Here is a 12,743-nt window from a genome sequence, read left to right on the forward strand (position 1 = left end):
AGTTCCGTCACGGTGAGCCAGAGCCAGTAGTCGTCAAATCAAAACCAAAAAACCTTGCTCTTACCCATTAACAGTGTACTATCAGAATGTTGGTGGCCTGCGTACAAGACTTTCTGATTTGTTAATAAATGTGTCATGCTGTCCATACGACATAATCATACTACATAGTTGAGAGTAATTTGAATGATAACTTCAGGGACAGTGAATTGAGATGTGATGGTTTTGATGTTTTTCGTTGTGACAGAAGTCTGAAATCTAGTGACAAATTGAATGGAGGTGGTGTCCTGATATTTGTTAGGAGCAAGCTGAAATCTCGTTATATCTCTATCAATGAAGACCGTATTGAACAACTTCTTATTTTGTGTCAGTTTGGTAAGTCCAAGTTTATTATTGGGGGTACTTATATTCCTCCTCATTCTCCCAGGGAAGCATACATGTGGCACTGCCAATCCATGGAAGAAATTGTTCTTCAGTATCCATCACTTAATATTTACATGTTTGGCGATTACAACTTACCAAATGCAGTATGGTCCAATGATGAGTTTGGTGTCCTAGTTCATTGTCCAGGAGGTGATCCAGCTGTTGATGTAGCACAAGCTTATTGTTACCTAAAATTTTACCAACTAAACTCTTTACCTAATGACAGAAATGTATTTTTAGACCTGGTTTTCTCTAACAATAGGGACTTGGTTATCACAAGGGCGAGTGATCCTTTCTTGAACTCTAGTTTACATCATTTCGGCTATGAAGCTAGTTTGATGGCCTTAAACACATCCTCCTCTTCATGTCTGTCCTATGGTGAATTCTACTATGATTTCAAGAACGGCAACTACTTTGAGTTTAATAACTTCTTGGCTGCTATAGATTGGCAGGAATGCTTAGGTTATAGCGATATAAATGTATCAACTCAAGTCTTCAATGAAATTCTTGCTACAGGTATCGCTTTTTTTGTACCTTTGAAACGCTATAGATCTTCTACTTTTCCTAAGTGGTTTTCTCATGATCTTGGATGTTTGAAGAGAGAAAAGAAGTATGCCCACTCTCTGTACATGAAGAATCGGTCTGATGTTAATTACTCCAATTTCTCTGGTCTCCGATCAGAATGTAAACGGTTGTCTGATGCATGCTTTTCCCTGTATATTAGAGGTTTAGATGCTGAATTGCAGAATAACCCTTATTCTTTTTGGAAATATATTAGAGATAAACTGTCTAGTCACAGCCTTCCTGATTTGATGTTTTATAATGAACGGTCAGCTTCTAATGGACAAGGTATTTCTAATTTATTCAAAGATTTCTTTCAGACTGTTTACTTACCCAGTAATAACGATCTCAAGTTACCCAGTGCACATTTAGATAGCAACATCGGTGCTTGCTTCAATATCACTGACTTTACTGTCACTGATATTTTTGATGGTATATGTTCTCTTCCAAACAAAACTTCCAGCGGACCAGATGGTGTTCCTAATTTCCTTTTAAAAAAATGTGTCTGCACTGTTGTTGGGCCATTACTGTTATTATTTAATAAATCCTTACAGTCTTCTACATTTCCAGATGCTTGGAAGGAGAGTTTTGTTGTACCCATATTTAAAAAAGGTAAGAAGAATGACATAGAAAATTATCGTAGTATATGCATTCAATCCGCAATTCCCAAACTCTTTGATAGTTTGGTAGCTAAGCAGCTGTCGTGGGTGTGCAGGGGTCTGATTTCTGAATCTCAGCACGGTTTTTGCAGACAAAAATCTACAGTAACGAATCTAGTTTGCTACCAATCTGGTCTCTTAAAGCATATGGAAGATCGTAAGCAGATTGATGCTATTTATACGGATTTCAGTAAGGCATTTGATCGTATTGATCACCAAATTCTCCTTAATAAATTGGCATCCATAGGTTTTCATGTCCATTTTGTTGAGTGGGTTAAAAACTTTTTATCTGGTCGTACCCAACGAGTAAAAGTGGGTGGTCTTTTTTCTGATGTTATTACTGTAAGTTCTGGTGTTCCACAGGGTGGGCATACGTCTCCCCTTAATGATATCGTTAATTGCCTCTTATATAGTAAATGTTTAATGTTGGCTGATGATGTAAAATTTTGGCGAGTTGTGAATGATATTGAGGATCAGAAACTTTTACAGGCTGATATGGATCGCTTATTTGATTGGTGCATTTGCAATAATCTTCAGTTATGTGTTGAGAAGTGTTGTTATATTAGTTTTTCCCGTAAGTTAAACATAATTGATACTGCTTATCACATAGACAGTAAACCTCTTAGATATGTCTCGTCTGTTAGAGATCTAGGTGTTAACATGGATGAAAAGCTCTCATTTGTCGAACATATCAATGCATTATAAAAAAAAAGCTTCTAAATTACTTGGATTTGTTAAAAGAAACTCTAAATACTTCTCTATTGATCCTGTTAGGTTGATCTATTGTTGTCTAGTCAGATCTATATTAGAATATTGTTCGGTAGTTTTGTCTCCGTACCATCAAATACATATTGACACTATTGAAAAAGTCCAACATAAGTTCCTAAAATACTGTGCTTATAAAACTCAGACTTATATTGAGAACCATGATTACACTGGTATTGAACAACGTTTATCATTAGCTCCCCTTAGTGTTAGGCGTGATATTTCGGGAGGTGTCTTTGTTTTCAAAATCATTAATGCACTTATTGATGGATAGTATAAGATTTAATGTTCCATATCCAAGTTTACGCTACAATGTTACCTTTAACACGGCCTTTCACAGAACATCCTACGGTAGAAACATGCCTTTAGATAGATATATGTGCTTCCTTAACGGTTTTGATATGGCTCTGTTTAATATAAGCCTGGGCCAACTGAGGAGATCTCTTGCCATGTGATAATTAGGTTTCATCTTGCAATGTTGTTGTATTTTATTATTGTATTTGTGTTTTGTATAATTTTATTGATTTGTTTCAGTTACATGTGTACATTTTATATTTTATTTTTCTAACTGTTATGTTTTGAATATCTTGCCTGGTGATTTTTCAAGCCTTTGCTTTTCTTATTTTACTTTTTATACAGGGTGCGCCAAACCTCTGGTCTTCTTTGATTACGGCTAAACTATGAGATATACAAAAACATGTTTATAACAAAACTAATGTGTATCAAAGAGGTCTATAATTTAAAATTATTTTCAATTATACAGGGTGAGTCAGAACGACGGTATGAACCAAAGTTGTATTTTTTTAAATGGAACACCCTGTATATTAAATCATTTTTGAACATATTATTTAAAAATCTGAAAAATTTGTATAAGGTCTTATAGGCCTAAAGTTGATAATTTTCAAAATATTTACATTTTTATTGAGAAAAATGGTAATATTTATAGGGTTGTGGATTATGTTTCCAAGGAAATAAAAATTTAGGTGATAGGTCAAAGTTTTTAAAATACGGTGTTATTTTTAAATAATTTAACATTTTTTACTTTTAGCCATAAAATATACAGTGTGATCACTATTTGCAAATACAAAATTTTCTCATTTTTTTTAAATGGGACACCCTGTATATTAATTTTGCGTTTGGTAGTAAATATTACAACCTTTCTTTTGGTATAAGGTTGTATGTACCTAGCATGTTTCGTTTTGTAGATATTTTAAAAAAACTATAGATTTTACGTTTTTGCGGATTTTTTATTTAAAAATTTTTTTGCAAAAAAAATAATTATAATCTCGTTTTAGAAACATACACTAAAATATAAAATATGAAAATAAAAACGTAATTAAAGATTAAAATAAATCGTATGCTAGTACAATTCAATTGAATTTAACAACTTTAAATTATTTTACAAAAAATATTTTACCTTATTAATGATTACATAAATTAGTTACTAAATTAAATAAACAACCAAATTTTAAATCAATCGTAGTAATTCTTTTACCGCAGCAACTTTCCTGTACCAAATTAATTGTTAGTTATATTGTATTTACGAGTAAGATCAGTTAATAACTTTTTAATTTACCTTCACCTTGAGAACGTATAAAGTATGCTTAGAAACAAATGAACGTTATGGAAGTATATTAAGAAGTAAATAGTATCTATGTACCTACTCGTGTCACAAAAGCTGGTAATAATTTCTAATGGTTTCGCCCAAAACAAATGTCATATCCAAAAATTTTTCGGTTAAAAAATTAAAATTTAAAATATAAAAAATTGTTACAAAAATTTCAACTACAAAAGTATTACCAGTTTTTGTGACACCAGTAAATACTATTTATATTAATAAATAATTTGGATGATACATTTAAATTCATTTGTTTCAAAGCATACTTTATAATAATTTTTATATTCTCAAGATGTATGTAAGTAAATTTAAAAGGTAAATTAAAAGTTTAACTAAATACAATTTAACTAACAATTAATTTGGTACAGGAAAGTTGCTGTGTGTGTGTGTTCACAAAGAGGGGATGGCATTAGATAAACTTTTTGCCACAGATATTTGAAAGTTGAAGATTGAAGATGTCATATTAAATTTTTATTTTAGAATCTTTAAGAAATTGTATGATAATATCATTAATAGTTTTGGTATTGAAGCTTAGTAGATGTGAAATATTCAGCGGTAAACTTACATTCCGCTCCTGAAGTCTAGCAATTAGTGCTTTCGTATGGTTTTTATTAAGTTCACAATTAAAGATTATATGATTTAAATCTGCAGTAGAGTAGTTATATTATATAGTTAGGAAAGTTGCTGTAGTAGAAAAATTACTACGGTTGATTTAAAATTTGGTTGTTTATTTAATTTAGTAACTAATTTATGCATTCATTAATATGGTAAAATATTTTTTGTAAAATAATTTAAAGTTATTAAATTCAATTGAGTTGTACTAGCATACGATTTATTTTAATCTTTAAGTACGTTTTTATTTTCATATTTTACATTTTAGTGTATGTCTCTAAAACCAGATTATAATTATTTTTTTTGCAAAAAAAATTTTAAATAAAAAATCCGCAAACACGTAAAATCTATAGTTTTTTTAAAATATCTACAAAACGAAACATGCTAGGTACATACAACCTTACACCAAAAGAAAGGTTGTAATATTTACTACAAAACGCAAAACTAATATACAGGGTGTCCCATTTAAAAAAAATGAGAAAATTTTGTATTTGCAAATAGTGATCACACTGTATATTTTATGGCTAAAAGTAAAAAATATTAAATTATTTAAAAATAACACTATATTTTAAAAACTTTGACCTATCACCTAAATTTTTATTTCCTTGGAAACATAATCCACAACCCTATAAATATTACCATTTTTCTCAATAAAAATGTAAATATTTCGAAAATTATTAAATTTAGGCCTGTAAGACCTTATACAAATTTTTCATATTTTTAAATAATATATTCAAAAATGATTTAATATACAGGGTGTTCCATTTAAAAAAATACAACTTTGGTTCATACCGTCGTTCTGACTCACCCTGTATAATTGAAAATAATTTTAAATTATAGACCTCTTTGATACACATTAGTTTTGTTATAAACATTTTTTTGTATATCTCATAGTTTAGCCGTAATCAAAGAAGACCAGAGGTTTGGCGCACCCTGTATTTTAATGAATGATTGTACCTCATTTTTTTATTGTGTTTATTGTATTTTTACTGTTAATGGGGTTTTCCCGTGGATAAATAAATAAATAAATAAAATAAAATAAATATTATATTATTAGTAAGAAACTCGACTTTATCATCAATACTCTCAATATCAAAAATATTTCGCCACGGTAGAGATTGTAATTCCTCATAAAATACGGTATGATTTATTCCCTTAAAGTTTCTTACAGTCTTATAAACAATTTCTTTCTTTTTAATTTCTATATTTATATTAGATATCAACAACTCGTGGTTACTAAAATCAACGCATTCCACGACAACATCAAGAATTGTTCTTCTTTTCGTAGTTAAAATATAATCAATTAGGGTTGCAGTACTGAATGTAATAATTCTAGTCGGCTGATCTGACTTGATGTAACCCCATTGTTTCAAAAAAATCACAGACAACTCTAGTATCAGGGCAATCAGTATTTAACAAATTAACATTGAAGTCACCAGTACAATAAAATGTTTTAATCAACGGCAAAACATCAGATAAAATATTCTCAAACTCGTCAAAAAAATGTCTGACATTAAACTTAGGTGGTTTGTATACAACACAGAATCCATACGATTTATTACTTACGAACAATTCCAAGCAAAGGTGTTCAATACTGTTACTATTTGTTTGTAGCACTCTATATTTAATTTGAGATTTAACATAGAATGCCACACCTCCCCCATTTCCATTTCTATCTCTTCTTATCATAGTATACCCATCTATACCTATATCCTTGTCGGTAATGAAATTTGTAAGCCAAGTTTCACTAACTGCTAGTATATCAAAATTTTTTAAGAGAACACAGCTTTTGAATTCAATAAAATGTGCAGTCAGTGATCTTACATTAATATGACCAAAAGTAATCATAATATAAGAAGAATTTATTTATATCTAATTTAATTTGAGAATAATAATTATATCGCACTAATAGGTAGAGGCATAATGTTTAACTTTGTAGAACTGTACATTTATTTTTACAATAATAAATAACAGAAAGAAGTAATTAATGGAAAAACAAACAAAAAACTAGGACTCTACGTAAAGTTTGTGTTTTTGATTGTCAAAAATGGCACATAGTTGGCCCCACAACTCAACTTTTTGTTAATAGCAACAAATCAACAAACAAATTTTTACTCACTGGTTAAATTATGATTTAGTCTCCCATATCCAAACTCGTAATTTGTTTCTTTTCACCACCGACACTTGCAAAAATTTGGTCTTTCCACGACCAACAGCACTTGTAGCCGAATTTATCACACACGTATTTATAAAGAGCTTGATTTTCTCTTATGAGGAGTTCCATTAAAATAAATCCACTGCCCTTCAATTTCGATTTGTTTCTGAACACCAAATCACGCTTCCATTTGTTTGTAAACATAACTGCCGTTGGTCGAGGTTTCCTTTGACTGACAGCTCGATCTTGTTTTTTGGCAATTCGATAGCAGTGATTAATATCGTTTTCGGATATTTGTATGTTTAATTTATTACTAATGATTTTTGCTACCTGTTCATGTAGTTGTTCCTCACTCTCTGGCATATTGTTAAACACAATACCGTTTAGCAAGTAGTTCTGATGTTTATATTCCATCCTTTTTTTAGAGGAATTAGACGTGTCTCTTAGTTTTTCTATGTCGCTTTTGATATTGTTAAGGGATCTTTAAAAATTATCTTCCAGCATTTTAATTTTTTTTAATTTGTTTTATTAACATTTAAGAAAAAAAAGCAACAACAAAAAATTCCACAAGGAATCATCAAATTCAAGAGAAGTCCCAATAGATATCATACAAACTATTGAAAACAACAAACCAAAACAACAAAATGGAAGTCAGAATAGATGAACAACTTACAGAACCTATAGATATAGGCATCGGAATAAGACAGGGAGACTCATCGAGTCCTATGCTATTCAATTTAATCAAACATTGAAATCATCAAAAACTTCAATAAAGGAAGATGGTATATAATGGGAAACAAAGTAAAAATACTCTGCTACACAAACGGCGCAATATTGATAGCCCAAGATGAAGATAGTCTGCAAAGATTAGTCCACAGATTTAACATAAGAGCAAAAGAATCCAATATGACAATTTCATCTCAGAAAACCAAAACAATAGTATGTAATCAGTAAAGAACCAATCAGATATAAAATAGAAATTGATGGTATCAGTATTAAACAAGTAATGGAAGTAAAATACCTTGGAATTACATTGTCAAGTTGCGGAGACCTGGACAAAGAAGTGAGAAATCAAGTACAAAAAGCAAATCGACTGGCAGGATGCCTTAATAACAATATGGCGAAACCGACATATTAACACTGAGATGTGTTAATAAGTGTAACACCAATAATGGTAAGCAGCCCAAGCGGGGATTTTTGCAGTTACTCGAGCGCGTCAGATTATCATATCGGGAGAAACCTGGTACCCTGCAGATGTACCTCTACCATATATTGGCTCTTAACACAGGGGCATTCGTTAAGGGGGGCCCGAAAAAAAATATATCCTTAAAAATACTCGAAATTGTCAGATTAAGATAAGGTAAGTTAAGTACATGCAAAAGAGTGTATATTTCAAAAATCAGACGAATTGAGCGGGAAGGAAATGGGAGGGTCAAAAAGTTTCACAAAAAAAAGCGAATATTTCGCTAAATGAATGTCATATCAAAAAACTAACAAATACTTGTTCAATATTTTTCAAAAATCTATCGAATGATACTAAACATGACCCCACACAGAGAGTGGTGGGGGGTAAATTTAAAATTTTAAATACAAATCCCGCGATATTTCGCAAAATAAACATCAGATCGAAAAACTGCAAAATACACTTATTAAATATTTTTGAAAAATCTATCGAATGGTACCAAACACGACCCCCACGGAAATGGAGTGGGGGGTTACTTTAAAATCTTAAATAGGAGCCCCAAATTTTTATTGCAGATTTGGATTCTTACGTAAAAATAAGCAACTTTTATTCGAAACATTTTTTCGAATTATGGATAGATGGCGCTATAATTAAATAAAAAACGATTGTTGGAAATGGAAAAGTGAATTAAGAAATGGAAAGTCCCCACTAAAATGGAAAATTTTAATTAACTTTTTTTGGTTTTAGGACCTAATAATCACAACCCAATAGGTCCCAAAAGCGCTCGAGTGACTGCATATTTAGCATACTTTTCTCCACTACTATAATGACATATGCTTCAGAAACAAGACCCGATACAGCCACAACACAAAGACTACTGGAAACGGCAGAAATGAGATGACTGAGAAGAATTGCAGGAAATACGCTGAGAGATCGAAAGAGGCGTGAAGACATCAGAAGACAATGTAACGTAAAGTGTATAAACTAATGTACACTAAATAGAAAAATAGAAATAGTGGATATGAATGGAAATGAAAAAAAAATGGAAAAGAAATAGTGGATAGAAGAGCCATTAATGCCAGTCACTGATCTACGACAATGGTTTAAGAAAAAACAAATGGAGCAATGGCAACTGGAATATGATATCTCTCTTAAAGGTATACGATTTCATGATATCCAACCAAAAATTTATAGAAAACCGTGGTTTAACGACATTACAAATCGGCACTTCATTAAAACCTTAAATAGAGCAAGGAATAAACATGGTTTATATCCAGTCCACAAAAATAAACTAGGGTTGGCCACTTCTCAAAACTGCACTTGCGGGGAGTTGGGTACAGTGCCGGCAAAAAAAATCTTTACATTGCCAAATAAATCACCAAATTTGAAGACAATTTGCATGCGTTCTGTCTGCGCTTGGAGGGGAGGGTAGGGGAGGGCGATAGCGTACTTGCGACGGCAATTATCTGTAGTTTACGGAACTAGAGTCTATAGCACCAAACAAAAAGAAATTTCGCAAGGCTATGATTGGCCACAAAATCCCGGCTTGCGATTGGTTAGAAAGCTGACTGTGATCATAAGATATAACCTAGAATTTAAATTTTAGTTGACGGTTGTTTGTTGTTTTAATGTCTGTGCAATATCCAATAAAAATAAACAAAATATAGAACAATAATAATAATATTATGTAATTATAATGATTTATAATTTCCTAAAGAAATATATGCTTTAGAAAGATGTAACATATTTAAAGAGAAAATGTAAAATGAGATGTAAAATCTTGAGAATCCAAGAGCTGCATGTCTGAAAGCAAAATAAATGAAACTGAGGGCATAGATAGATAACATTTTACTGGTAAGTAATGACATATTTTAGAGGTATAAAGAATCTATAAAGCCTGTCACATTAAAAAATAATTGCTTGAAATACAGAAATTGCTACAGAAATGTTAATTTTCTAATCAGATATACTATTTTTAGAAACACAATGAATAAAATATCACTGAATATGAGAAGATAGTTCATCAAAAGTTGGCGATGTTTAAGAACAATTTTGCTGCATCGAACAATCATAATCGCTGCTGTCAGTCATACAAAGTAAACTGTGTGAAAGTTTAGTCCTATCAAAATTTAACTATGGTGATGTTGTGTATGGGCCATTCCACGAACGCTTCTGTTCTAGACCATTGCGACAACGAATATTTTAGTGTGCAACATAAGAAGTACGAAAGTAAATGGCTGTAAAAATTATTCCAATAAAGAAGAATGTAATTTGCAATTTAGTTTCGTACTTCTTATGTTGCACACTAAAATATTCGTTGTCGTGATGGTCTAGAACAGACGTATATTCGTGGAATGGCCCATATGGACATTGTATTCGATCAGATGACAGAGGAAGAATTCGGGGGGTTCAAAAGACACCAGCCTATTTGTCACAAAGTTAAAACATGTAAAATGGTTGAGCGTGGAAAAGAGAAGATTTCTACATGCTGCTTGTCTGTTCCACAAAATTATCAAAAACTCACTACCAACATATCTTTTTAAAAAAGTTATACAGTGATGAGCGCCCTAATAACCGGCAAAATACAGCAAAGGTGGAAAATATTAAGTTGTGAGATAAACAGAAATGAAACTAGTGGAGGTGGTAGATTTAGCGATAAAAACTTATAAGTTTACATTCTACTTATTTTTTCCCACCTTTAGACGTATCAGATGAGTATTTCAACTAAAACTGTCACAGTGGCAGTTGCCAAACTCGTCCGATACATCTAAAGGTGGAAAACAATAAATATAATATAAATGTATAGGTTTGTATCACTAAATTTCCCACCTACACTAGTTTTATTTCTTTTTATCTCACAACTTAATTTATTAGCGCACTCATCACTGTTTATAGAACTGACATAAGGGGCACAGAGCAACAGTGGCCTAACTGCAAAAAACGAAGTTTTGAGATAAATGCAATCTTTGCATTCATATTTACATTGTGCTTATGGGATGATGCTACAAATTATGTAACGATATTTAGCCAAATATACAGGTAGGTTGTGTAGACCCTTGTTAATTTGAAGATTTAATGTTGCTACTTTTATTGATGTATTAATCTAAAAATGCTCAATTTGTGCTTTTTTTCTCTTGCTTAAGATGAAAAGTCTAGGTGCTGATTTCTTGAAATCGGTACCAACTGATCTTCAGCATTTTTTTAGTATTTTGTGCATAGAGGTATATCGTCATTGTCAGAGCCAAACCTCATATGTACATTATTGACAAAATCCACTATTTTTTTATTTATAATTACAACACATAATACTGATATAATCTTCTTAATATTATTTCTAAATTTAAAGAGTATAGTACTTTTTAACACATTTCGGCAAAATGATATTAATTCTGATAAAGATAAAAAATATATAAGAGTTTTTTTCATTTCCTGAAAAATCTCACAACATGCACATATGTACAAGATTTGGCACTGAGGCCGACGATATATGATTATATTATATCATGTTATATTTTGTGTATTGTTTGAATTTGAACAAAAAATGCAGACCTTTATTGTTATTATTAGATGCAGATATTTCCTCTTGTATAATATAGTAAGACAAAACTTTGAATATAATAAGTGTTACCAAATTAGTTCAATTTCAATTTTTTTTCCTATGCAGGAACAATGTTGTAAATGCCAAATCAGATTTTGTCTACAACTTTTGAAAAACATGCAAGTAGTAATGATTTGAAAAAAGCAACTTTATGAGGATAACATGATAGATTTTAGGATGCATCAAGTAAAGTCTTAATATTCCCAATGCTCGGCAGTACATTATTTTGCACATATAGAACTTTGTTCCTGGAAAACCAAAATACAACTATTGTGGTTACGCAAACATTGTTCCAGCATAGGATTCAATTATTATCATAGAAGACACAATTTTTTCAAGACATGACTACTATCTGATGTATCTCTTTTAATTGGAAAAATGCCAAATGTAATATTCAGTCAAATTCTTAGTGTTCCGCACACACATACACACACTTTGTCTAGATCTAGAGTGATGCGTAGCTATTTTTCCACTCTATGAGTTAAAGATTAAGGACAGGTTGTTCTTCCAACATGTTTATTCTTTTCTTGAACCAAACGAATTGAGGTTTGTCAGGTTTGACAGCTATCTTCCACTACATAAACTTTATTAAATTAAAAGCTTCATGTAGATTTGTTGCAGTACATCCTTCATTTTGTATATTTGGCAGCTATTACTGTATTTCATACATACAGAATTACAATAATCGTGGCAGTACTAGCTGTTCTCATGTTTTGAATAAATATTATAATTTCCAACTAATAACATATTAAAATAATATAATATGACCAGGGGTTTTGTGTAGCTTGTAGATTATATGTGTATTAGAGCACTATTTTCCATAGTTAAAAATATTATTTTATGTATAAATTTTATGAAATAAAAGCACATACTTATCTAAAAACAAATTTATTTTATTTTACAAAATTTACAAAAAGTACATCTCAAGTATATTTTGAAATATTATATAGAATGAGTAGAGAATGAAAGAGCATATCTATTGGAGAATACACAGGAATACTGAGAACAAATAGAGAAGCAGGGATCTATATAAAGATGAACAACTCTAGGAACTCGTTCACTAAACCCCTAACAAAACAGAAAAAAAACCTGATATACTTGAAAATTAAGTCAGACTGGTGATCAAACTCAAATTTAACAAACCACCAGGTCCAACAATTAAAATACTTTGA

At 31.1% G+C, this 12,743-nt stretch overlaps 1 protein-coding gene and 1 long non-coding RNA gene across 2 annotated transcripts in view; one reads left to right on the forward strand and one right to left on the reverse strand.

The window, feature by feature from the left end:
• Nucleotides 1-12,743, reverse strand: part of LOC114324374 (zinc transporter 7-A) — a 64,734-nt gene that overhangs the window by 10,313 nt on the left and 41,678 nt on the right. The window lies entirely within an intron of this gene.
• On the forward strand, nt 9,470-12,458 carry LOC126883449 (uncharacterized). The gene is made up of 2 exons (XR_007697650.1): nt 9,470-9,827; nt 9,953-12,458. It is a non-coding gene; the product is annotated as an uncharacterized LOC126883449 (long non-coding RNA).

The sequence above is a fragment of the Diabrotica virgifera genome, chromosome 4 (genome assembly GCF_917563875.1).
Source record: "Diabrotica virgifera virgifera chromosome 4, PGI_DIABVI_V3a".
NCBI classification, from domain to species: domain Eukaryota; kingdom Metazoa; phylum Arthropoda; class Insecta; order Coleoptera; family Chrysomelidae; genus Diabrotica; species Diabrotica virgifera.